The sequence below is a fragment of the Podarcis filfolensis genome, assembly GCF_964270895.1.
Source record: "Podarcis filfolensis genome assembly, chromosome: 7".
In the NCBI taxonomy this organism is placed as follows: Eukaryota; Metazoa; Chordata; class Lepidosauria; order Squamata; family Lacertidae; genus Podarcis; species Podarcis filfolensis.
In genome coordinates, this window is record NC_139603.1 from 36943118 (window position 1) to 36970751 (window position 27634).

At 41.5% G+C, this 27634-nt stretch overlaps 1 long non-coding RNA gene across 1 annotated transcript in view; it reads left to right on the forward strand.

Annotated features, from left to right (window-relative positions):
• The window catches only part of LOC310767258, a 172427-nt gene extending 156472 nt beyond the window's left edge, over nt 1–15955 (forward strand). Inside the window, exon 5 of the long non-coding RNA XR_014550806.1 lies at nt 15941–15955. This is a non-coding gene — a long non-coding RNA (uncharacterized lncRNA). The remainder of the gene's footprint in view (nt 1–15940) is intronic.
• Nucleotides 15956–27634: the final 11679 nt, after the last annotated feature.

Below are 27634 nucleotides of genomic sequence, written 5' to 3' on the forward strand. Positions count from 1 at the left end.
AGAAAAGGACAGCAACCCGAGAGCTTTTGCTTAAAAAAAAGTCTTTGTGTGGGTCAAAACTATTCTCCTAGAGTGGTCCTGACATCTCTCTTCTCTCCCTTCCCTTCCTTTCCCCACCCCCTCTTCTTTTCCCAGAATAATCCCACTCCCAGACTCTGTGCCGGCCTTCAATAAGGACAGTATTGCGTTTGTGTAGCAGCTGCAACAAGGCCTCACAAATGCTGGCTGACGAGAAGTGACAGCTCTGTATATCTCTCACTGGCACTGACAGCTGACAGATGGATACCACTCACACACAGAAAAAAAAGCCCCCAGGATGATTCGCCAACATTACTCTCTGTTCACGGGGGCCACACTTGATTGAGTGCTGCTCAGAATAATAAACCCTTGCCGATCCATTCCAGAGCCAGTTTGCTCACAATGTCCTGGTTCCCCCCACCCCTCGAAACACGTACCAATGTCGACTCGAGCTTTGCTTTGTTGTTTTGCCTCGCTTTGTCTTAGGGAAAAGCGGCGGGTTGGGGGGGGGGAGTTGCAGGAGGAGGAAGCTATCTCCCTACTAGGTCTGTGCAGCTGCTTATTAGAGGAAAGGGAGCTATCAGTATGTAACTTAGCAATAGCCATGTTAAATGGGGCTGTTCCTTTAGAATTCCTTCATCCCCCTACCTTCAATTGGTTGGTTATAATCCTCTGGATTCCGCTACCCCACCCCCCCTCCTCAATTTATTTTATTATTCTCCTCTATCAATCAACCCATCTTTTAAAAGCATTGCTGGTTGGTTACTCAGAAGGCAGGAGCATAAAAACGGACAGGAATGCATGTTGATGCAGAAGAGGATGTAGAAAAGGGGGGCGGCTGAAGAGAAGGAGAGTCATAAACCAAAAGAGACATCCATTCACATGGAGAGATGTATATAGACAAAGAACGGGGAGTAAAAGAAAGCAGAAAAATAGACCCATGTTTCCACAATTAGAGGAGCTGAAATCTCCCCAACATGTTTCTCTTAAAAGGTCTGAACGTGATGTTGTCTCTTGATTCCCCCCTCCTTTTTTTTTGGCTGCCTTTCCTCTCTTTCCACAAACTGCTCCATTATTTGTACCCCAGGAGGTAGGTAGCACTGCCAAAAGTCATTTTCAATTGGGAGAAAGCATGTTTTGCTATTGCCTCCCCTCCCCTCTGAAATTGCAAGGATATAGCTCAGATAGAAGGCACATTCTTATGGTTGGAAGATCGAGTGTAACAAAAGAGAATGCAACCAACACCGCCCCCCCTTTAAGGAACAACATAAGCATAGAAGGGTGATAATGTCAAATGTATCACTTTAATGTAGCTCATTTCAGTTATAAAGATGACAAAATTTCTGTTGTTCTTGTTGCCAGTGCTGAACCTTAGCTTTTTACAGACTTTAGGGTCTTCATTTCTGCAAACTAGTAATTTTGTTTTTTTTAACCAGGGCAGGGGGTGTTTGCAAGTGCCACCAAGTCTCAGAAGTCACTTTGTCCATTGACTGGGCGGTTTCAAGCAGCATTTGTCCTGAAAAGCACATCCAATTACCAAACTAAATGGGCAGGATCCCTAGTCACAACTGGTTGGAAGAGAGATAGTCATCAATTTGGAGCTGGCTAAAAATTGCATATTTGGTAGACTGGCTTTTGTAAAATATAGGTCTGAGATGCCTCCTTAGCTTTCCAAGTCAAAATGATGATCTTCTCCTGGCCACTTCCATACGTGCAATTAAGATGTATATTAAATTAATGTTAGAAGCAGCTGTAAATTATACACAACTTCCAGCAATGTAAAAGTGGGAACAGAAACAAAATGTTCTGCCTAAAATGAATTCTTGCTTTCAGGGTTCCATTTAGACATTTCCCCCTCCTGTTCCCCTTCCATTCTTCTTTCCCAAACAACATTCAGTCCTCATTGGGCTATTTTGTGAGCAAGGAGAGGTTTCTCCTTTTTTTGTTTTTTGTTTTGTTTTGTTTTTTGTTTGTTTGTTTTTGTACCTACAATGAATCCAGAATGCAGCTGCCAGATGGGTGACTGGGAGTGGCCAATGGGACCATATAACACCAATCCTAAAAGATTTACATTGGCTCTCAGTACGTTTCGGAGCACAATTCAAAGTGTTGGTGTTGATCTTTAATGCCCTAAATGGCTTTGGCCCTGTATACCTGAAGGAGCATCTCCACTCTCATCATTCAGCCTGGACACTGAAATGAAGTTCCAAGGGCCTTCTGGCAGTTCCCTCATTGCAAGAAGTGAAAACAAAAAAAACAAAAAAATAGTCAAAACAAAAAAAAAAAATTTCTTCCAGTAGCACCTTAAAGACCAACTAAGTTAGTTCTTGGTATGAGCTTTCGTGTGCATGCACACTTCTTCAGATACATGTGCATGCACACGAAAGCTCATACCAAGAACTAACTTAGTTGGTCTTTAAGGTGCTACTGGAAGAAAAAAATTTTTTTTTGTTTTGACTATTTTTTTTTTGTTTTGTTTTGACTATGGCAGACCAACACGGCTACCTATCTGTAACTGCAAGAAGTGAAGTTACAGACAGAGGGCGTTCTTGGTAGTGGCTCCTGCCCTGTGGAATAGATAAACAATTATACAACCTTCCGTAAACATCTGAAGGCTGCGCTGTATTGGGAAGCTTTTAATGTCTTATATATTGTGTGTTCTTTTATACTTTGTTGGAAGCAACTCAGTCAGATGGGAACTGTACAAGTAATAAATTGCTGCTGCTGCTGCTGCTGCTGCAGTTGTTGTTGTTACCTATGAAAGATCAATTAGACCATGGATTGTAATAAAATGAATAAATAAAATCATCTATGTGTTCACAAGCAGAAAATAATACTTTTTAAAACTGATGCAGCTTTTCTTCATGCAGGTTTCTGTCATAGCAGCCCAAATTAGGGCAGCTTATGTTCATAGGTTGACTTGGATATTTGACTTGCACTCTGCAAGTTCCCACATGATTTGGGGCAAAATCTCACCCAAAATGTCACCTGAAATCAGTGCCGATCATGGTGGCACTTCTCCACCACTGACAGAGGGAGTGAGGTACCACCTCGTGGGCTTCTATCACCTGAAGCAGTGGCCTCACCCTGCCTAATGGTTGGGGTGAGTCTGACTTACACACTTACACACACACACACACACACACACACACACACACCATTTAATTTGGGTTGTTTCCCATCCAGTGACTGAAGGCTCAGAATGGGAAACAATTAGAAAGACAAATACATTGGTTTTGCCTAGAGAGTTTCAATGGTCATAGCCAAACACTCTTCTCAGTAATGATCCTCTATACAACTCTCTAAATAAAGCATTCTACCTCCTCTTTGGGTGCTTCCAGATGAACTGTTTATTGAGCATTATTTTCCAGGGAGGTTTCATGGCATTGGCTATTCAGTAAGCACTCGTTCTTAATTTTTTTTGGGGGGGGGGGAGTAGGTTAGATGACATTGGGTCAAGCATCATCCCACACACTTCAGCACATTTTCCTGTCACTTTCCTTATCACTAAAGTCTGATCTACAAGGGACTTGGGTTTGATGTGCAACAGCAACTGTAATGGTGCAACTTGAATTTGCTGGCATGTGATTTAATCCCACTCAAAAATAGCCCCAAAGTTTCCATGGTTAATCCTGTGAACTCTTGGTTCCATTTCCAAGTGGCTAGAAAATCCCGGAAAATCACTGTGAAGGCAAAAAGCAGGAAGACTATGGTGTTCTCAGATCACCCTAGGCCATTGCAATCATTGTGTAATGATTATAGGGATTATCAAGGAGAAAAATGCTGCCTGAACACAACCCCCAGGAATATGCTTCCCCTTGGGAAGCCTCTCCCAAAAAGCACATAAAAGATATGAAATCCTTAAATGATTCCTCTTCTTTGCCAGCTAGCAAAATACACACTAGTAAAAGTCATTGCCTTATGCCAGATTGTGTAACCCCAAGAGAGATTGTGTCAGCCCAAACTCTCATCTTCTGGGTGCTATTTTTTTGCAGTGGGGGGCAGTTTAAGTCCACACCAAAACCCATGAATGAAATGGAGGCATCCCAACATCCTGTCAACACCAGAAACATCAAACCAGCAAATATCACATGAAAGAGGATTAAGCCAGAGCAGAACAGCAGCTCCTCTTTGAAAGAAGCTCTTTGTTTTGCCTTGCTAAAGTGTTTCTGATGTTTTTCTTTTTGACATGTCAAATCAGAACAGGGAGAAGAGTTTGGTTTTTCCTGTCCTGGCTCTCTCATATCATCTTTCTTAACTGGAACCAGCGAAACAACATTATACATTAAATACTATTTCTGTTTGCAACAGTTGTTCTAGGCCAGTACCTTCGATAGCTATGAAACATCATCGAAGTGGAATAAGAGAGCTATCTTTAGCTTCAGAGGAGTTTATAAGATTACTTTGATATACAGTAGGTGCATGTATCATTGAGGGCGGGGTGGAAGGGGGAAGGCATATGAAATGTACAAAGACTTTTCCCCTACCCCTTTCCCCCCATTTTCCTGTCAGTATCCTATAGGGCAAAGTATTGCTTGTAGATAATCATGGATTAATTGTGAATGTAAAGAGAGAGACACGTTTTCTTTATCAAAGCTGTTGCCTCAGGGCAAACTCCAGTGCCATGAAAACCGAAATGTTTTCTTTTTATCAGAGTTCCCTTACTGGCACCTGAAATTATTTCTTTCATGTCTGATAGTGAAGAATGAGGCTGCACAGCTCCCTGGAGATGAGCAATTGTTACCATGGTCTCATAACATATTGGCAGCTGATGTGGCATCCATGTACACCTGTCACTCAAGCAGAGCTAAATGCAGATGTGGGAGGGAAGCTTAAGTTCAGACACTTGGCAGGCCTTCCCCCACTCCTAACAACACACACAGAGAGAGACAGAGAGAGGGGGGGTGAATGCTTTCCATGCTGCACATTTGTGAGTGTACTCAAAATGCTATCTGGCCTATTTAACACAATGAACCTGCATGCATTAGCATTTCTGCACAGCAAACACAAATAAATAGAAATGCATAGGGACAGACAAACAAAGCTAGATCCTTTTTCAAGGAAAACACACACACTCTTTTGCAAGTCCAACAGACAGTGAAAAGAGAGTGCAGAACACAGAACTGATTCAATTCCCTTTATTGGGAAGTGAACTAAGACCTTTTTAATGAAGGCTGCAGGGAGAGAAGGGAGGGGGGTCTTCAGTTTGGCTCATGGATTGCATAAGACAGAAAGGATCTCAGGTACCATTGTCAAATAAAGAGTAGATTGAGGTGCAGTCAATACAGGATGATTGACAACATCAAGTAGATATATTACATGTTGGATCATTCTTCTGATTCTTCTGTCCTAATAGCCTTAATGCTTTAAGGTTCTGTATACCATTAAACAGATAAAGCACACAAGAGGGTACGGGCAAGAAATATGACATTGTATGGGGTGAAGGATTTGAATGTGCATGTTTGTGTAAGTATTTGAGTATGAAATCATGCATATACAAGGCTGTACATACAGGTTTAGGTGAACTGGATTTACTCATCCGAATGATCTAATGCTTTTGGCTACTGCGACAAAATGTATAGTGCTGGATGATGGAAAATATAGGCCATTTTTTAGAAAGCAAATTGTCAATTTAGCTCCTGGGCTAAAGTAAACAGGACATTGGCATTTTTTAAAGGGGGAAATATGACAACGAGCCCAAATGCATTAATCTTATATTTATAAATGCATCGCTTTATTGAACCATTTGTCCATTCTTATATGTTGACTTATAATAAACGTAATGTGATTCATCATGTCATCTTGTAAGTATATGCAACACTTCATTAAACACGGTAATCAAATTTAAACAGTCCCACTTTCATGTTAACGATGGAGACCTTAACAATTCCATGGCTCTGGAGATGCTGCTTCTGTAATGAGTTGGGAGGGGGAATTATGGAACAGTTGTAGATCTCTAATAGTTGGTGAAGAAAATAAATTTACTGGCAGCTGGATGCCTAGCACTGGCATAAATGTGATGCCAGAACAATGTTCCTGGCACAACCACTGCAATATCATTGTTTGTTACACTGCACAGTGGAGGAAGTAGGTATTATCTATTCTAACTTTTCTTTCTGGGACAGCCAATCTCTGTGTTGGGCCATTAGTGAGGACATCATAATAAATGGTATGATGAAGGCAAGGCAAAGCGCTTTTAAGTGCTTTATATTTCAATGGGAGAAATTGGAGGTACATGTTTACCTCTGCTAATGAAAACAACAGGAATAAAAAGTGCTTTACTGTGATCAAGTTATGTCTGAACTTAGTAATGGTCAATGGTCTCTTTTGTTTTTTGTTTTGTTTTGCAACAGCATTTACATGACTAGAATTATGAAGCTATCGATTGGACAGTTGGAAACATTTTAGAAAGTCTGTTGGAACTTTTGGAAAGTCTACAGAATCCATTTAGAGTCTGCATTTTGAGAGACTTCCCCCCTCCCCCATGCTATTTTTGTATTTGCCATCTGGAATGACATTGCAAGCTGGCAAACAGAAGAATAATGTGAAATATTTCTATCGCATAGCATTAGTTACAGATTCATCCAGGAACAGAGGCATCTGAGCAACATTGGTCAAATACCTGTAATTATCTGAACCTCTTCGTACTTTGCGGATCAAACAGCCCTGCTCAGAAATGAGTTTTCCTTTGGAATGTGGTAATAGGAAAAATTTGGTCCTCATAAACTGCATTCTGCAAATATTCACATATGAACTATATAGAAGAGGAACCAACATTTGCATTTGCTTAATTTCTCCAATCAGGAACTGGAAAAAAATGCTCCATGCACCCACAGGGCCTTTGTGTGCAGATGTCTCTTGAACAGCAGCTGCCCATACTGCATGGCATTCAGACTTTTGGAACTCAGGAGTTTTTTTCAACATTTTTATACTAAACAGGCAGGGATCCCTTGTCAGTCTGAGGGCCACGTTCTTTTGTGGGCAAAGTTCTGAAGACCTTGTGCTGCTGGTGGGCAAGGCAAACATGAGCTGAGGAACAAATGCACATGCTTAACTTTGTAAAGTAGGTTTGTTTCTGCACACCACCTCTCCACAGAAGCTAGCAAGAGGCATTATCAGAATTCAAGGACACCTTCCAGTCAGGCCAAACACGTTCCAGTCATTTGGGAGGCAAAGCAGGGCAAGCAAGGTGTATGGCCTGAGGAGAGTTGTGAGGGCCAGAGAGAGAGAGAGAGAGAGAGAGAGAGAGAGAGAGAGAGAGAGAGAGAGAATCCTACAGGCCCATATACAGGTCCAAGACTCCCAACCCCTGTTCTGCTGTGTCATGGGCATATGCTATTCAGAGAAGAAGAACAAGCCACCAACATTTTCCACACTAGCACCAGTACTTCAAGTCTTCATTCAAGGATGTAAGGGCAGCCCAAGGTTAGGTGAAAAGACACTAGCTGCCAAAGTTTTACTAACCAAATGCCTGCCCTGACAATGGTGCTGCCTGGAAAGTTGTCTCCAAGCTTCCAATGGTCCAAGCTGCCCCTCACTCCAAGCACGTCAAACTACAGAGTATTATTAATATCCTGATCACACACAGGACCAGAATTGCAGCTGGTCTGCATCATAAGCTTCAGTTTCAACCGATATTTGATTCGCAGAGCTTGGAGATTTAAAAACAGCCTACTATGGATGCAGCTTGGGGTGTGTGTGTGTGTGTGTGTGTGTGTGTGTGTGTGTTCATGAGTAGCTGTATTATACACAAAGAAATGCAAGAGAAAATGGAAAAAGGAAGCTGAAATGATGGTCTGCTTTGTACCAATCTCCAACAATCTGTTTCTGCAGACAAAGGTGGACCTGCTGTTAGTTTGGATGCCAACAGCAATACCTTTCTCAAAATGTACAGAACAGAACTTCAGCTTATAGGAGCCATTGTGGCTAGCTAGCTGATTACATAAGACATTTGTATGCAAATATAATGAATCATTGGCACAACAGTCAAACAACTGCAAGTGTTACAGCATAACAGGTCCTTTTTCTAACCATCTGAATGCTCTTAGAGCAACAGATTTTTGATTCTTCTAATCCAGCCTGCAACCTCCTATAAACTTTATATCCCAGGGCAGGAAAGGATAGATCCCTATATATGCATATACCCAAGATCATCATCCTCTTCAGGAACCATGCATCACCACTGCATCCTTCTTATGGAAAGATTCATTTGCAGTTAGAAGGCTGTGATCCCTTCTGTCACACTGAACCAACCACTAAAGTTTATGCAGTGTGACCATAAACCTTTGAAAGCAATCATGTACATTTTGCAATCTCAATAGACAAGAAGTGATTTCTTCCCATGAAATACTGTACTGTAGCTAAAAAAATTTCCAGAAGAGTAGCCACGTTAGTCCATAGAGGGCAGAAAAGAAGCATTCTGTAACACCTTCATTTTTCACTAGGTTTTTTTTGGGGGGGAGAAGGTGACGGCGCACAAGCACATAGACTAAGGTCCACTATAGGGTCAAAAACTGGAATTTGGGGGGGGGATACGGATTGCAAATAGTGCATGGGAGGACTTTTCTGTTCACTACAGAGAATGGACAACTTAAAATCAAACCTATATTAATGAACCACAATTACACAGCACCACTGGGTTCAATGGTGGTTACTCCCGAGTACATAGGATAAAGTGTTAACAATGCAAGCCCCACTAAGTTCAATGGGACTTGTGCTCTAGCAAGTAGGTTTGGCACTGTAGCCTTACAGTGTATTCATATCCATGTCCACCAAGAAGGAAGCTCCACTGATTTCAATGGGACTTAACTTGTAAGTGTGTATAAGACCGCAACCTCAATGTCCAGTTTGCATCTGATCATTCCCTTGCATAGGATCTGTTCAGTTTAGCCATTTAAGAGTTTTGGTAAGAACTGGTGCCATATTAATCAGTAGTGGCTTAGGGAGCAGAAAAGGCCTCCAGAAGGGAATGTAGCCCATGACCTGAAAAATGCTATTCAGTCCAGTTACAGAGAGCCAGGGTGGTATAGTGGTTAGAGAGTAGACCTGGGAGGCCATGGCTCAAATTCCCATTCAGTCTCTTGAAACCCACTGGGTGACTTTGGGCCAGTCACCAGCTGTCAGCCTAACCTACCTCACAGGGCTGCTGTGAGGATAAAATGGAGAGAAGGTGAAGCATGTAGGAAAGGTGCTGTATGAATGTCATAAGAAATGAACAAAATAACAGTGTCATTTGTTTGCCATCTGCTGAGTTTCTGCAAATGTCCAGCAGATCGTGCTACAGCTTCTAGTTCAGAACTTGCCGAATGATAACAGCAAACCCTCCAAAATGTTGAGTCTCAAAACTCCAATGCTCCCAAGCAACCTGCGCAAGATCATGGAGCCTGAAAGATATACTTTCGGGGGGACTGTGCTCTCAAGGTGCTGAAAAATACGTGTTTTGGGGCATTGCACAAGATTACAGTCCAAAAAAAGTGCTTTTGGGGGGAAAGATCTTGTTGCGATATCACCTGATATCACAATGTCCCAAATGGCCACTGTGTTCTCCAAGGAAAAACAGGATGTCCTGGCTTTTCCGGGACACTTGCAGGGTATCTAACGGTGGCCAATAGTTTCTTGAATCTTAGCTCTGGACTTCAGTCTGAGTACGTTGCTATAATGAAGACCAATCCACTCTCAGGAACTCTGTACCTTTATGCCTGCTTACTTTGCCTTCAGCTCCCTGACCACAATATCCTTCAGTGTGCCTGAGACAAATGTTTGTGTGGGTTTGCCATCTCCATTTCATATTCCTCATCCCTTTGTTCTTTATGAGAATACATGACACAATAAACATGGTAGTCCTGGGATACCCAACAAAGTAGCACAGCCAAGGTCAGGGATGGTGGTAGTTGTTGTCCCCAACATTTGAGGGGGCACCACATTGGCTACCGCTCTGCTAATCTGACATGTGGTCACAATATTTGTAGCTAATATGATAGGCCAGGAAATAATAAGCCTGGCATAGTTAGAAAGTGTAGATAATCATTGAACTACAGGTAATTTATTCAAACTTAGGTTGCTATGCCAGGTGCGATGGCATAAATGAGGATTAGAGCAAGAGTGTACTGGGGGAAATAATCACAAGCGGCAAAGTTAGAGGGCTTCATGTTCTTCTAAAAGTTTCTTAAAGGCATTTTCCAGATAGTTCTTCTCACTGCTAAAACCGTGCCTCCCTATTGGTCACATGGCTGGAAACTATAATTGCTGGTTGGCCAAAAGAAAAATGTTTGTGTCTGCCACAGTGATAGAGCTCTAGCCATTCCATGAGGAACTAACAATTATTGATGATCTGATCTTTAAAGGTGAAAGACTTGTAGCACCACAATCACTGAGGTCTGAAATGACAAAGATCATTCATTCAGGACACACAGGAGCGAAGGAACAGGGTCAGAGAATTTTGCTGTTTTGGCCTGGTATAAATGCACAAATCTCAGTCATTCTGGAAACTTTCACAGATCGTTTACAGCACCATAGGCCAAACCTTAAGAAGGTACCAAGCAGGGTCAAACCAAGAAATTTTGTTATTTGAGGCAACAGAAAAGCTCCTCTCTCCACCACCACCAACTGTTTGATATACCAAAGCCAACTGGACTAGTACGTATGGTTGGGTGGATTTGTTATTTTTGGTTTTCCTCAGTTTCCCATTTTTCCAGCTTAGCTATCCACATTTCCACATCCCTTTTTTTTTAAAGCAGCATTAAGTGTGAGTTTCTTTTAATCTACCACATCTTTACATGCAACTTTGCCAAATACGCACATTTTTGCAAGCAATGCTCCTCAATATATTGTAATGTTTGTATATTATTTTCATGAATGTATGCATTTTTATGCACACTTTACCCTAGTATGTGCATTCTTGAACACATTACTTGGCTGAAAAACTGCTTTGAAAAAATTCACAGAAGTATGAAATTCAAAAGATGGATGTGTTTCAGTTCATGTACGTATTGTTTCAAAAAGTGCAAATGAGGAAGTCTCACCTTTAAATCTTAACTGAGGTGATGCTCCCCATCTCCAACACATCACCGCTGCTGTTGGCCATACGGATTTGACTTCCTACCATTGCTGCCTCATTTTTCCCAATAGTGGGACTGTCCCTGTGATCTGTAAGCCAAGTCATATCATCACAAAGAAGCAGGTAAAGAACCTCCAGGAATGCTGGGGGAGGGAGGTTTCTTTTCCCATTTCTTCTGTAATGTCCAGAATTCATCCATGAGATCTTCATAGAAACTTTGGAAGCTGCCTTATGCTGAAACCATTGGTTCATCTCCTCAGTATTGTGTAGCTTCCAACATATATAAAACATAACAAAACATTAAACGTTAAACAAACCTTCCCTATACAGAACTGCTACCAGATATCTTCTAAAGGTTGTATAGTTACCTCCTTGGCTCAGGGGTCACATAACTCCATACTCTCCATCATTTCTCCGATGAAAATAGGGACGACCTAAGGAAAAGTGGAGGGACATGGGTGGCGCTGTGGTCTAAACCACAGAGCCTAGGGCTTGCCGATTGGAAGGTCGGTGGTTTGAATCCCCGCAACAGGGTGAACTCCAGTTGCTCGGTCCCATCTCCTGCCCACCTAGCAATTCAAAAGCACGTAAAAGTGCAAGTAGATAAATAGGTACCGCTCCGGTGGGACAGCGTTTTCGTGCACTCCTCTGTTTCACCAGAAGTGGCTTAGTCATGCTGGCCACATGACCCGGAAGCTGTCTGCGGACAAACACTGGCTCCCTCGGCCAGTAAAGCGAGATGAGTGCTGCAACCCCAGAGTCATCTGTGACTGGACTTAACGGTCAGGGGTACCTTTACCTTTAAGGGAAAGTGGGATATTCTTGGATCAAATCAGAAACTGGGACAGCTTCCGTAAATCCAGGACTATCCCTTGAAAATCCATGACATTGCCAGTGTTTAAGTAGGCCTCGGTTGCCTGTCTGGCCTGTGTAGGGAGACCAGGGAGTGGGTGCACCATCTTGTTCTTTGCTTCAGATAGCTAAAGGTGTTTGGGCAGCCCAGGGGCTTTTTGCTCAAAAGGGACAACTCCCAAGCACACCGAGCTTCTCATTTTAGAAATCAAGTGACACCCCCCCCCTCACATTTACCTTTTCAGACTGGCACTGTTCCATGTCTAGCTACTGAAACCGTAAGAAATATAGTCGCTGACTGAATAATGTACATGATGCTGTCAAGCATCCTGACTTGTTGGCAGTAATATTACTATTATTTATTATTTACATATTTAATGACCTTATTGCTATTATGCACTGTTAGCCCGACTAATTGTAATGCAATAAACATAATTTACAAGTATATACATAATCAGCCATTAGTGGCAATACCTGAAGCAGCTGCAGATTTTCTACCACAGTCCCTTTAAAAGTGATATCATCATGATATGTGTCTGTTTTGATCATCGTATGCATCAAGTGACCTACATAGAATCATTTTTGTCTTCTTTAATGAGAAGTGATCAAAGCTATAATTAGGGTATGATTATCTTGTTTTGAACTGAAGATCGCAGAGGAAAAAAAAGTAAAATCCCACGTACAGAAGGTATTTGCAAAGAAAGACAGCTGCTCTGACTGCATGCGGCTTCTTCATCTGATAAAAAAAAGAGAGATAGGTTGCTTTGGATACATCCACACATCCAAAAACATGTTAGTTTAATGTTAGTTTAGCCTACAAAGCCCTTAGCAGCTTGATCTCTATGTAACTTCGGGGTTGTGTATATTGTTAAAACATTAGAGGAGATTTGAATTATTTTTTTTTTTTAATGACCCTTGGTGGACATAGGGGAAATGAAAACTTCCCCCACCCCACAAAAAGTTGGGGGAATTATTATTATTTTTTCATTTGGAAGTGTAGGTTACCACTTCCCTTACTTAACCTTACGAGGGAGCTAAAGGTTTCCCAATTTGTGGTTGCTTTTTTCTTGTTCTTATTTAATCATTGTTGTAACTTTATTAAATCCCATAAACAAACATTCATTGGACCAAATACCTAAATACACACACATTATAAATACCTGTAATAAACATATATTAATATTTTACCACTTCGCTTTAAAAGAAATGTGGGGAACTTGTGGCCCTCCAGATCTTGCTGAACTACAATTCCCATCAGCCTCAGCAAACACCGCCGGGGGGGCAGCAACATCTGGACAGCCAAAGTTTCCTCACACCGGCTTTTAAAAGAGCCCCATGCAGCTCACCCTAGTGCAAAGCTCTTGCTGCAGCTTCCCACAAGCTGCACTTCCTGGAATGCCTCAGGAGTGACATGTAGCTGGTGCTAAGTGGCCCAGTGCCCAGCGATGGAGCAAGCCAATCGGGCACCTGGGGCAGTGCGCATGCCCTGTGCCCAGGGGCGGGGCCAGCCGGGGCAGAATGCTCTGCAGGGCCTCCAGAGTCTGCCTGCCTCCTCCCACTCAGCCGCCCTACAGCTGGGGGGGGAGGCGGGCAGGCCGTTTGGGGCAGCGCGGAGCCTGCGGGCACCCAAGCCACCACGTCACTCCCAGGAGAGACGTGTGGCTCGGGCGCACTGCAGACCCTGCGGTGAGTGCCGCCTGGCATTTTGTCACCCCCCTCAGTGGTGAAACCCAGGGCAACCAGCCCCCACCACACCCCCTTCCTCCGCCCCTGCCAATGCCATCACTGCAGCTTCCTGTTGGAGGCGGGTGAAAAGTTAGGACACCACTTTGTTCAGTAAAAAAAGTGAGAAGTGGCAGACAATGGGCATCTATTTTGATGGAGGATAATATTTCAAGGAAACTATTGGGGTTGAGGTGATTGGCCCCTATTCTTAGAAAAATTAGGCACTGGAATTCAGTGGGATCTAAGGAAGTGATCTGTGTTCATAATTGTAGTCAGGCAGCCCAATCCTAAGCATGTTTGCTCAGTAATAAGCCATACTGGGACTTAAAAATCAACTCAAGCCTGTTCTCAATGCCTATTATATGAAAGAGATTTTTCAGGTTCTTTCAAACTCACTCACTGGCTGTCCAGAGTGATGGAAGTGGAGTTCTGCTCATAAAAAAATAACCTAGATGTTCTGATGTGTAATAAAGAACTTTTATTTTACTAGTGGCTGTTGACTTTTTTTTTTTTACTTCCTTAAACTCCTATTACTTTCCTTCTTTGAAGTGGAAACCAAAGACTTGAGAGAGTCCAGATTTTGTTGCCTAAGATAATTATTAATGGAAATAAGCTTTTTGAGTGTTACAATGATTAACAATCACAATCAGAAATTTTAGGGTGTTTATTTTTAAAAATCTAGCATCACAACAAATAAACAAAAAACCAGCATCTCATTTTGTCAATAATTTTAAATGAAAAAGGAGCGAAGAAAAATGGGTTGGGAATCTTCCATCAGTTTTCTATTAAATATGCTATCATTGAATGATTATCTTTTACATGTGAAAAGGTTTGACCACCTTTATTAAAATATCAATATTTATACCCATTAGACATGGATATAACTAGCTCTGAATAAGGCTGGATTGTTTAAGCAACAGTGCAATGATGTCAGTACTGCAATTTTATTATCATGATGCTATAGCTATTGATTACAGATAATCATCTGAGTTCTAGAGATATGATTTTCATAAGGGCTATAACTGGCTTCATCTTCAGTGAGGAAAAGGAAATACATTTCAAAAACAATATTCTGGCAAATCATATTCAAAGTAAATTTCTGGAGCCTCTATTTAGGGTTCGGGCCATCTAGTTAAAGGGCATGACTTCTAACTCTGGCCTGACATGGGCTGCACAAAGGCTCTCAGATATCTTAAAGATAGATAAATATCTGTTATATATTTAGGTATATATATACCTAGGCATAGGTATAACTGGACTGGCTCCAAAATCTTTTTCTGCATATATTGTGAGGAAAAACTCCAATTCAGATGTTTGCCTGAAGAAATGTGGGCAAAAAATTGGGATGGAGAAGAATCCAACACACAAGCCCTGACCTGAACATCTCCGCATGTGTGCTAGCACCAGATCGTCCTTCACTCTGAAGAAATGAAGAGGAATTCTCAATGCAAAAATTCGCCATTGAGTGAGAACCGTACCTTATCGGGGTTCCTGGTCTTGAGGATGATGATGATGATGATGATGATGATTTATTTATACCTTGCCCATCTGGCTGAGTTTCCCCAGCCACTCTGGGCTGCTTCCAACAGAATAGTAAAATACAATAGTCTATTAAACATTAAAAGCTTCTCTGAACAGGGCTGCCTTCAGATGCCTTCTAAAAGTCTGGTAGTTGTTGTTCTCTTTGACATCTGGTGGGAGGGCGTTCCACAGGGCGGGTGCCACTACCAAGAAGGCCCTCTGCCTGGTTCCCTGTAACTTGGCTTCTCACAGTGAGGGAACCGCCAGAAGGCCCTCAGTGCTGGACCTCAGTGTCCGGGCAGAACGATGGGGGTGGAGACACTCCTTCAGGTATACTGGACCGAGGCCCTTTAGGGCTTTAAAGGTCAGCACCAACCCTTGGAATTGTGCTCGGAAACGTACTAGGCATATTCCTCTAGAGGCATTTTAGAATCCGCCTTCCCTCAGGTGGTGCAATAGGTCAGCGCATCTGACTGTTAACCAGAAGATTGGTGGTTGGAGCCCACCCAGGGAAAGGAATCCTGCATTGCAGGAGGTTGGATTAGATGACTCTCTGAGTCCCTTCCAGATCTACAATTCTGTGATTCAGACATTCTCTCTCAAGGCAAGAATGTTTGAAGTGAAGCTGGTGTGCATAAGGGGGCATTGGGAATAATGACGGAAAAGACATTCAATTTTGTTTCCATCACACTTATTGAGCCAATACAAAAACTGAAACCCGTGTGGCCTTTGACATTCACAATTATCCAAATAAACAATGCATACAAGATGCATATATTAGGGGGAAATGTGCATAAAAATGCATATATTAGTGAAAATGACATACCGAAAATGCATTATGTGAAGGAAAATTGCTGGCCAAAATGCATATATTGTCAAAACTGCATATATCAGTACACATATTCGGAAAAATTCAGACTCAAATGCTGACAAATTTTCATGAGGAATTTTTTCCTCCAATGAAACTTTCTGAGAAACTGGAGCATTAATTTAAAACTGAAAAATAAGAAACTGAGAGAAACCAAGATTGGCAGATTCATACTTCCCTTTCTGGGGGAGGGGCCTGTGTCCCTCTTTAAAGTTACACACATTCACCCCAAATGCCTGTGAGAGGTAGAGTTGCTGTGAGAATTGGGTTTTACAGTTCACCCTTAGATCAATTATATTAGCTTGAGCAACACTTCTGTACACACGAACAAAACACCAATGCAGGCCAGGTCTTAACAGGCAATAAGCTGAGAACTTCATAACTACCACCTCCTTCCTTATATAATTCCATTGATTCCCAGTGGAAGATAACCTATTTACTGACTGGGATTCAAGTGCTATTACATCACTCGTCTCATAAAAAGGACAACATGACTTTGCGCCAATCTTTCCCGTGTTGGAGGAACAATTAATAATGAGTAATTGAAAACTTATCACTGGAAACTAATTAGTAAATTCTGTTTCAGAGCAGAAAGCCATCTGTAGGGTGCCAAGATGGCCTAAATGAAACTGTGGCCAACTTCTTTGTAGGCCACGGCAATGGCAGAACATAGATGTATTCCCTGTGTGATAAACTCAACATGGACAGGAAATTGTGCTAACTGACCTCGTTCTCCTCACAGCTAGAAGAATGCAGCAGTGAAATCCTCCTGGATTTATGTCACACCCAATGAAAACCCTCCTTTGGGATCCTCATTTAATTAAAACATCCTGAATGTCAACGTCAAAACCTGGCCAGAAGCCTTATAGAGAGCCCTCGGATTTAATAAAGAAATTGGGATAATAGCACAGCCACTGAGAATTTCTTCGCGTGGGTGGCTTTTATGCTCCTTTATAAGGAATCTAATAAAGTCTCAGAGCTGTGCTGTTCTTGCTAGTTACAAAGTTTATGGCACTGAATCAAATGCAGGCCTTAGAATCGGCCTTCAGGTTTTGTTTTTTTCCTTCTTCTCCACATGACTTGCTTTTAAACTTTTAGAAAATAATGATGTGATAAAATGACAATTTTAGGTTTATCTTTTATATTGCCTTTCTCACTAATGCAGTGGAAAATGTAAACTCATTGGATAGTCTTATGACCCCAAGCAATAAAATCAAATTAGGTAAGGTGAGAGGGGACAGTTTCTTCTTCCAGTACTATGGACTCAGCTAGATTGGTAAAGAAAAAGCAATGTATATGTGATATAAATGCGTTGTATATGCGACATAACACTGTCCCACCAGATGTTGCTGTGGAGTTCCATTTTTCTCTACCTGTTTCCCCTTTTTAAATTTACAATGCATTTAACTGAAGCGCTTCTTTGATGTGTTCAGATCCAGCCTAGGTTATCCATTTCTTTTGTCTATACATCAAGTATAAGTGTGATGTGAGAATCTGAGACATAGAGGTTTGTCAAGATTGGGCTGTGGATTGTAGCTGCTGTGGGATAATAAGCCTCATATAACCAACATATTTAAGTCTATTTAATGCACTGAGGGGTTAATCCTATAGAGTAAACTGTCCTGCCAGGCTTAGCTATGTCACTCCTCCTTACCTTAGGAGGAAGTAAAGTACATTGTTTCCCTCAGTCTACCATGTAAAGAGGTCTGGGCTGATTGCTCCAAGCTCAGACTACATGGCTTTTCTACAAGCCATCTTTCTGTATCTATACAAATAACTTAGAAACATGCACCACTTTGGAACCTAAGTATTTCTGCCTGTGTTTTCTGAATGCTGCATGGAAAAACACATGAATCTGGCCTCTGAAGAGTTAAAAGTAAACCATTTTAATTTACCAAACGTGTGGTCTCTTTCTATGCTAAGGGAAGAGGGAAACTTGGGAAGCAACTTAGAAGGAGATATTTTAAAGGTCTAACAGACTATTTTTTCATGCTTTACTTTGCTGCATATTTTGTGATTTTAAATCTCTGCTGGGCTTCTCTCACCAAAGAGTACTTGTCCTAAACCTGGATCTTGACATCCAGGAATTCTCTATGCATATAATTTTCTTTTCATTACCAAAAAATCCAACCAACCAAAGTTGCCCCAAAAGACTTGAGGATGGAAATTTTCAAGATATGCTAGCGCTTCTATCTTGGAGGAGCCAGGTCTTGCCGGTTGACTACAGAGTCCTAGCTCTCACTAAGGTGATAACCTGTGAAGGCTTTAAAATGCAGGTAGGACTAATAAGATGGAGAGTTCCTTCATATTTTAAAAATATGTTACAAAAGGGTCATGGCACTCAAATGGAAGCAAGTTTAGAGAAACTGGTATTTGCTAATTTTTTTTCTGGTGCCTATTTCCACAGCTCCCTATTTAACGGTACTGCACCAAAACCAGCAGTTTGGGGAAATCCCACTTTGGCATGTCCTTAGCACTGTGGAATGTTGAGTCTTTTCTGTATGAGATATGAGTAGAGGCTTTCTAACGCTAGTGGTTGGTTAAAACGTCATACTGTCAGAACCGTTAGGCCATTGCTGCTCAGGTGGCATTCATCAGCTAGAGGCAAATGGTATCTCTCTCATTGGGAGTTGAGAACTTGTAGGTTATCATTTTGATTAACTCCTATAAGCAACTGGTGGTTCCCATAATTGCCTCCATGAGTGTAAAATGAATATACATTTCTTCTGACAAGAGAAAAGGGGGAGAATATATTCCTACTGGAAGTTTTAGGTTCCTATAATGCCATGGAGATCAAATTAAAAAAGGAGAGAGAAAGAGAGAGGGGGAAAACCTGTTGCTATAGTATTCTATTAATTAAACATTAAGAAAATATATGGCATTGACAGGTTTGGTGGTTGGCTGCTAGCAATTGGGTAGCAAAGTTTTCCAAATTTTAAATATTCATTCCATAGAAGATAGTGCCAATTAGGAACTTAGCTCTTTAAAACATTAGTATAAATTGCTATATATAATTTGTCCAACAGCCTAAGTACTCTTTTCCCCTAGTTATTATCTGAAACCACTTGCTTATCTGAAACTATTGAGATGTTAGAAAATACCTGGCAAATGAATTCTACTGAATGTGTACAGGCCCTAATGCGGGAGAAAAAGTTCAGAGAGAAATGTGAATAAAAATTTCAGAGGTGATCCAACAGGGTCTTTCTTTGACCAAAAACTTGAGAAATTCAAAGCTAGCCTTTCTCCTCCTTAATGAGGAAGCTTAGAATTGCAGGCTAAGGATGTAATTCTGTGCATGTCTCCTCAGAAGTGAGTCCCTCTGAATTTACTGGAGCTTACTCCCAAGTAAGTCGGTGTTGCAACTCCTTTCACTTCTGAAATTCACTGACAGGTTTCACATGTCAGAAACACTGGAACATCTATACGCCAAAGGAAACAGTGTAGAAAATGTTGAATGATTGATCACATGGTCAAATTCTATATCAGGAATAAACACAACTCTTCTAAGGTCAACAAGATGAACTTTCTCCAAAATCTGCTTTAATCTTTTTTATTTCTCGAGTAGTCCCCCATGCCTTTTGTAACATGGTGCATGTAATGAGGCACATCAGTTATATCATTTCAGTGGCACATCAGCCATAAAAAGAATGTAGAGTAAAATATTTGTTGAAATAATCTGGTTCCACAATGCATTTCCACTCAGATTTCCTGTTTGTACTCTACCCATCTTTTAACGTGAAAATGAGATTGGTGTTTAACAATCACATTCTTTAAGATAAAAGTTGTCTGTGCATGTTTCACCCATTTGCAATATAAATATTTTGAGGTTCCTGTAAAATAAGACAACTGTGGTGGTGTTGTTTTTATTCTTCATGAATCAGCCCCTATATTTGAAACAAATTGTTGCGGCAACAAGGAATGACAGCCTGACAGCCTAGAAGGTTATTAATGGCAGTGGCAGCCTGCAAATCAAAAATCATGCCAGTGCATCTGTATGAACAGCAATTTGTGCTCCACTGAATAACCACAAAGCCCCTACTCCCCCTCCATCCCCCAAATTTAAGCAATTGGTTGAGGGAGGAGGAATCATAAATATAAAATGTTTCCCCAATGGGAAAAATGGCCTGAATGTAATTGCTAGTTTGGGAGAACAATGTGCAAAAGTTTGCTAAATCTTTCAAACCTTATGCTGTGTATATAGTTGAATTCTGGGACAGTAGTATCAAAAGGAAAAATATCATGCCTGTTGATCTTATTCCTCCTTCATGGGGTTTCTGGGACTGGCATCTTGTTATTTGCAACAGCAATCCACTGTCTGCAAAGACAGGAGAACAGAAACAGTGGCACTATTCAGACATAGCACTAAAACATAGTTTAGCATTACATGAGTGAGACTTCTTGAGTTCTGCACTGGTGCAATCCTCCGTTCCCTCTCCTCCTCAAGTTCATCCACAAAAAGAAGACTGGAAGTATATGTTTCCTGCCTAACACTAGCTGTGGTTTATTGTTACACTACACAGCTGTGCTACCATGATTACTGTAATTGAAATGATGGTTTATAGAAAGAAGCTGGGATCAAACCATGGTTTGGTGCTGGTTTGTTGCAACAAACCATGCTTCAAACAGACTGGAATTCCCAGTTTGGGAGAAACAGGAAATTCTACTTAGTCTAAATCAGGAAGTGGATGTTTCCAGCCACCTTTTTGCAGCTGTGCTGGAGGGGGAGAGGAAAGGGGAAAGAGCTAGGATTCAAGCAGGCCTGTTCTCATGATGCTAAAATATGGTTAGGTGGTACATCCAAACCAGGCTGGAGTAGAAAAACAGAGAAAGAGAGAGTTCTCAGCACTGATAATCTATTTATTAATCTATTCATGAGTGCAGTCTGGATAAACCAAGCTTCAACTTTATGAACTGCATTTCCCCTGCCAATTTCTAACCACACTAACAGATGACTGCCCTTACCAGACTACTGCATTATCTGTGGTGCATTGCAACTAGTACTTTCTTGGCACTCCCAACTACATATACTAGTAATGTGATATCCTTTACTCAATGAAAAGTGCTGGCACCGGCAATCCTATACCCCCTGGAAGGGCATCTAACATTGGTAATATCAAGAAGTGGGTATACAGGGGAGTATACCAGAGGTGGTTTAGGTGTATACTGGGGGGGCAGGGAAAGTCGTGGAACCCAAAGTCCCCTTGTATGCTCACAAACCAAGGGGCAAGGTTTATTATCAATTTACTTTCTCCCATTATTCCAATAGGAGCGAAATTGTTTAAATTTCAAAATAAAACTTCTTTTTTTTCTGGAAGAAAGAGCTTTGGGCTTTGGATTGATGGTTCTCCCTGGCCTGCCATCTTAAGATGGGGAAGGGTCAAATTCAGTGGTACAGCAACTGGTTTGCCTGCAGAAGCTCCCAAATTCAATGCCTGATGTCTCCCAGCAGGGCGGAGAAAAATTCCTGTTATGTACTGAAGTTCTCACCCTGGGCCAACAGGGGGATACTGTAGATAGTTTTCACTCAGGTCCACATATGCAAATAAGGGATCAAAAGTGATGTTCAGTGATTGGATAGTTACAGAAAATGGTTACTGTTGCGTTCTAGTGGAGCTGGCTGAACCCTTCAGTTCAGTTCTGTTCTGGCCTGTGAATAAACAAGAGCTGTTTGAAGAATCGCTGTGTCGTCTGATATGTTCACCCACTACTTAACAATTCCCTGTCTGAAACCCTGGGGAATCACTGCCAATCTGTGTAGCTTCTACCTGCACTAGATGGACCAAAGGTCTGACTCCAGTATAAGGCAGCTTCCTATGTTAAGAACGTAAGAACCTTCTGGATCAGGCAAGCAGCCCATCTAGAGTAGAATCCTGACCCCACAGTAGCCAGTCAGGTGCATGTGGGAAGCCTGCAAGCAGGACCTGAACACAGCAGCACTCTCTCCTCAGGCCATTTCCAGCAACATTGGAGACAGGGTGTAGCCATCATGGTTAGCAGCCATAGATAGCCTTTTGCCTTCATTAATTTGCCTAACCCTCTTTTACAACCATCCTATGTTCTTATGATTGCAGCCTAAAGCAAATAGGTCCAAGTGCATTATGGCATGTAAAACTTGACAGATTTAATGAAGGAATCGTTTAATATACATGTTTTAAAAGGAGTATGTTTGACACAATATAGCCTATCTACTTGCCCTAAAACCCTTGAGCCTGAACCACTATCTTCTTCCTCATCACAATTAAACAGCGAGAAAGAGAAAACTTTTGTCAGATAAAGTGATATATAAGAATAATAGGCCATGTTAAGTACTTCATGTCTCTCACGGAAAGGTGTCGTACCTGATTTGTATACTTGATTTATGCATCTTGGAGATAACTGGCACATATTTTGTAAGAACACACTCAGTACTTTTGGGATTCTGAGGCAAGCTTTTCACACGAGGAGGCCTAGCTTCTAGGAAGGCTTATTCCCCTACACCTGTCTTTTGATAAATTAAGCACTGGCAGGCAGGAGCCTACTTCTTTTTAAACATTTCAGCTGTTGCCGCCTAGTTGTAAGCCGATAAACTATTAAGGAAGGATTTTGCTTCTAAGTATGATTGATCAATCCACGTTCAGTATACCAGTCTGCGTGAGTAATTCTAGGAGGCAACAAGCACATAATTAACCACTTGACAATAAAACTTAATTGCTTCTGATCTGTTGGTGTGGTAGTTACTCCCAGAGCATGGGTCACTTCTCAGTTGGAAGAAGAATCATGCTGGTGAAAGCAAGCTCTATGGCTTGCAAGGAGAGTTTGGAAACTTAGAGAGAGGCTCAGCTTCAACCGTAAGTTGCCAGAGTGTCTTCCATAATGTATATTAGCAGGAACCACATCAGACAGGCAACTGAAACAGTTCCTCCTAAAAGATGGAACCAGCCATGTGGAAATACATAAGGAACTTCCCTGTATCAAGTTGAACTACATTATTATTATTATTATTATTATTATTATTATTATTATTATTATTATTCTGCCTTGCCTCTCAAGGAACCCAAGGTTGGCAAACAACAAAATGATTAAATGATTTTTTCAAGTAGAACAACAAACAAATCCAATATCCTCACAGCTAATAATTTCTTCTAAATTTCAAAAATGATTCGCATTTGTTTGAATGTTTCTCACTTTTTGTAGATTAATATAATGAAAAGGGGTGGATCCTGTTAGCTAAAAATATAACTTACACTACTTTAAGTGCCAATTTTATATTTCCCACTTTTTTCATCATGAGCATTTGATATATTTCAGTCATCTTTGTCATTTTGATATCAAAGCATTTAAGAAGCTAGTGTCTTTCTTTTCTTTTCTTTTCTTTTCTTTTCTTTTCTTTTCTTTTCTTTTCTTTTCTTTTGGTACCTGCAGGTAGAAAAAAGACACACATACACCCAAAAAACCTGATCTACTTATTTTATGTCAACACAAAATATAAACAAAGCAGCAAAATGGAATATGTAGAAAAATAATGCTCTTGCCCATCTGTTATACTAAAAAAAAATAAAAAATCTAAACTCTGATATTGTATTGAGAACATGCAAACGCCAACAATGGGAAAGCTAAAAAGACATATGCTAGCAAGTAAAAATAAAAAATAAAAATGATTGTTGCAAACTAAAGTGGAGAAATGTATCCAGGCAGGAAGAAAGCAGTGTCTGCCAATAGATATGTACTCGCATATAACAGAGCTGATTTAAAACATAATTTTATAAATATATAAAGAAAGAACAACAAGCTTCAATGCAGGTTCCCTTTGCAAAATACTATAGGCTGCTCTCACTGACCACATCCAAATGTCTTGATCTAGCTTTCTGCTCCTTCCAGAGCTTTGCAGCTATACAAATGGTGGTGGTAGACTTCTTGGGGGGAAAGTGGGATCTAAATGAAATAAATGAACACATGTCATTATTTGTTTGCTTACATTTTTAATCTCACTTCCTTTATGAAGCTCAAGATGGAATCAGGAGACCCCACCCCCCAGGAGGTTCCACCAGCCAGTGGCCATACCCAGGTCTTCTTTACTTCAGCATGGTGGTAGTCTCGTGAGGCTTCAGACCATGACCTAAGACCAAGTGGTGATGACATCTAACATTGTACCAGAAAATGCAACAGGAATCCCCCTTGCTCTCTGCCCAGTTGACCTCCATGCCTCCTTCAATGTGCTCTACAGCATCCGTTAACCCTCTGGAGAATATGGGGAAGTATGCAGGGAGCTTCAGAGTGGAGAAGATAAAGGGAAAGTCCTGTGTGAGCAGGCCACAATCATTGGTAATCAGCTTTAATCACGTTTAGTGTAGTTCTACAGCAACAGTTTACATAAGTCACGCCTAACGTTCCATTCTTTTTGGGTGGGTCTTCTCTAAGCATAACTATAGGAGCAGTCCTGTACACAAGAAGCTGGGGCAAAGCAAGCTGGTGTAAATTAAGTCACCCCAAAGTTACACCACAGCCAAACTCTGTTCAGTTGCAGGGCGGCTGCTGGCCGTGCCAACCTAAACCTGGCAGAGGAAGAGCAAGCCATAAAAATAATATTTGTTTGACACCATCTTTTCCCCTGGCTTGACTTATGCTGGGTTGCCAGGTCACATGGCTAAACTGAATGGGTTTAGGATCCAGCCTACATCCCCCACTTTCTGGTCCCACCCCCTGCATGTCCTGAGAACACCCCCTTTTTCGGGGCTTACACTGGGCTGGACTCAGCTCAACCAGCTGGGACCTGACTGAGCCAGGATGAGGGAGATACACCTGAGTATCTCTGGCTGAGCCAAGAGTAACATAGTTAAGGTGGTATAGCCCAGCTGCAATGGGATTCTCTAGATTCAACTGGAAATCCTCTGGATCCTAACCCACTCGTACCAGCTTGCTATAGGATTGCTTCCTGAATCTGGAGCCAACCTTTCTCCCAGCGGTAACCAACCAGAGGATCTCCATATGTTGTAAGATTACAATTCTATGACCCATGGCCATTGGCCATGCTGGCTGTGGCTGATGGGAGCTGGAGTCTGATAGTGCCTTAAGGGTCACAGGTTTTCAACCTCAGCCTTGCATTGAGTTCTACTCATGGCCTTTTAGGCAGCAGCCCCACACCCAGCCCCATCATTTTCATCACCATTGACACCACATTGTCTAGGTAAGGTAGATAAACCCTGACTCCATCCAGCATGGCAAACATTTTCTCCCTCACTCTATCCATGACACAATCACAGCCATTTACTTTTTTATTCTCAATTGGGTTGGTTTAGATCAAGTGCAAAAGGCATGAGGCAGAAATTAGGAAAGGGTATGTACAATTGAGCCCAGACACTGACATCCAGCTCCAACAGTGTTCTGACGGTTCCCTCATGGCGAGAAGTGAGGTTACAGGGAACCAGGCAGAGGGCTTTCTCAGTAGTGGTGCCTGCCCTGTGGAATGCCTTCCCATCAGATGTCAAGGAAATAAACAGCTATCTGACTTTTAGAAGACATCTGAAGGCAGCCCTGTTCAGGGAAGTTTATTGTGTTTTTCATATTCTGTTGGAGGCCATCCAGAGTGGCTTTGACAACATGGGCAGCATATAAATAACAACAACAACAACAACAACAACAACAACAACAACAACAACAATTAATAATAAATTCTGAAGAGGGATCCTCACTGGCAACAATGATGATACCCATTGTGCAAAAATTCATTGAGGGGTTTGAAGAGTTGTAAAGTTTTTAGAATTGCAAAACACCCTTTTCATGTTTTCCTGACATATTGTTGCTGTACTAATATCAACAGAAAACATGAGAGGCCTTTTAAATTCTTTGTTTCCCATGACCAGCATGGTATCAACTGGTTTTCTGAGCCCGATAAATTTACTGATAAAAGAAAGAATCTTGCTAAGGTTGCAGGACTACAAGGGGGAAGAGTGCAATGGAGCCTTCAAACAGCCAGCAACTTCTAAAGAAAGTCAAACACTGCAAGCATTATTCATGGTCCAGAAGGACATAAAATTGACTCTGGCAGCTCAGTAAAATAACTGGAGATTAGGTAATGCCAGTTCCCATACCCTGGGGGAGATATAAAATACAGACTCAGAACAGATACTTCCTCTGCTTTGATCTTGCCAAATTACCTTAACAAAGCTTTTGTCAGTGTCTTCAGATATCTTTCTTGGAAGAGATTGGGGGGAAAGCTAGATCAGGAAAGAGAATGGCAATGGCAATTTTTTGGGTGAAAATTTGCTCCTCTCACCAGAGGAGCTGATAAGGCAAAAGTAAGCTGGAATTAAGAATGAGAACAGATTCCACGACACCTCATAGTGGATGAAGATGGTAATGGGAGGGGGGAATCAACCAAATTGACAAACCAATTTGTACACTTAGAAATCTACTTTCAGAAGAGGGGACAAATGGAAGGAAGGAAGGAAGGAAGGAAGGAAGGAAGGAAGGAAGGAAGGAAGGAAGGAAGGAAGATGTCTTAATGTCATTAAACTTCAGGACATAGGAGTTCCACAAAAGGATATTCCAATTTTATCTTAAATAATAGGTTTGAAGTATATCAAAAAAATTATCTTTTCCCTTTACAATGAATATCCCCATTTGTTCTACTCTTCTTTTAGCTAGGAATCTGGTTTGGTGCTATCTAGGGTGAATGGTTGCATACGAGGAGGGTGAGCAGGGGGTGAACTTGTTCCATAGCAAGGCAGTCCAGCTTACAATTGAGGCTGAGTTGACTAACAAAACCTCAACCCTGTTTCAGAAGGGTCTTGTGCAATGGTCCTCATTTAGGGTACAATCCTAACCCTAGATCTGCTAGAATGAGCGAGTTCAGAAGTGGGAGGCTTTCTGGCTCTGTCAGCAGGTTCCCAGATCAGCTGGGCTATTCTAGCATAATTCCCCATGCTCAGCTCAACCAGAAGTTCAACAGTGTAAGTCTGCCATCCTGACTCAGCTGGAGTGGGCATTCCAAAGGAGTGGAGGCAGGAGGGGGCAAGGGGGACTCATGCTGCATCCTAACTCTGTTCAGCTTGGTCACATCACATGGCAATCCGGCAGAATTGACTCTGTCAAAAAGGGTATTCTAAGTCAAGCTCTGTCTTAAAGGCTTGTTTTCCCTTTGCCAGGCTTAGGCTGCCTTAGCCAATAATAGCCCTGCTCCTGAATGGAGTTTGGAGCCTACATACTTTATGCTGGCTTCCGTCTCTTACCCAATCTAGTGGATCATTTATAATAGAGTTAGGTTCTTCATCCCCAAGTGTGCTGCAACACAAACTTGTAAAACAAGGAAAGCTCCATGCAGTGGCACCTGGGATACTCTAAGAAATCAGGTAATTTGGGAAGAAGGACCATAAGGAAAAAGCAGCAATTAATCTAATATTGGTATGATTCTTTTGATTTACAAGGCAGTAAAGTGTGTTAAATTTAGTCTGCTCACGCACATGACCAGCCTTATTTGGGTGATATACAATATCCCTGTGTTTGTCTCTTGTCTTTCAATACAAAGAAGGAAGAAGATCAAGAGAGCAAATAGCTAAATAATTTTCTTTCCTTCAGGTGTTATTTATTTTGGGCCGGGAGGTGGGGTAGGGATTCCG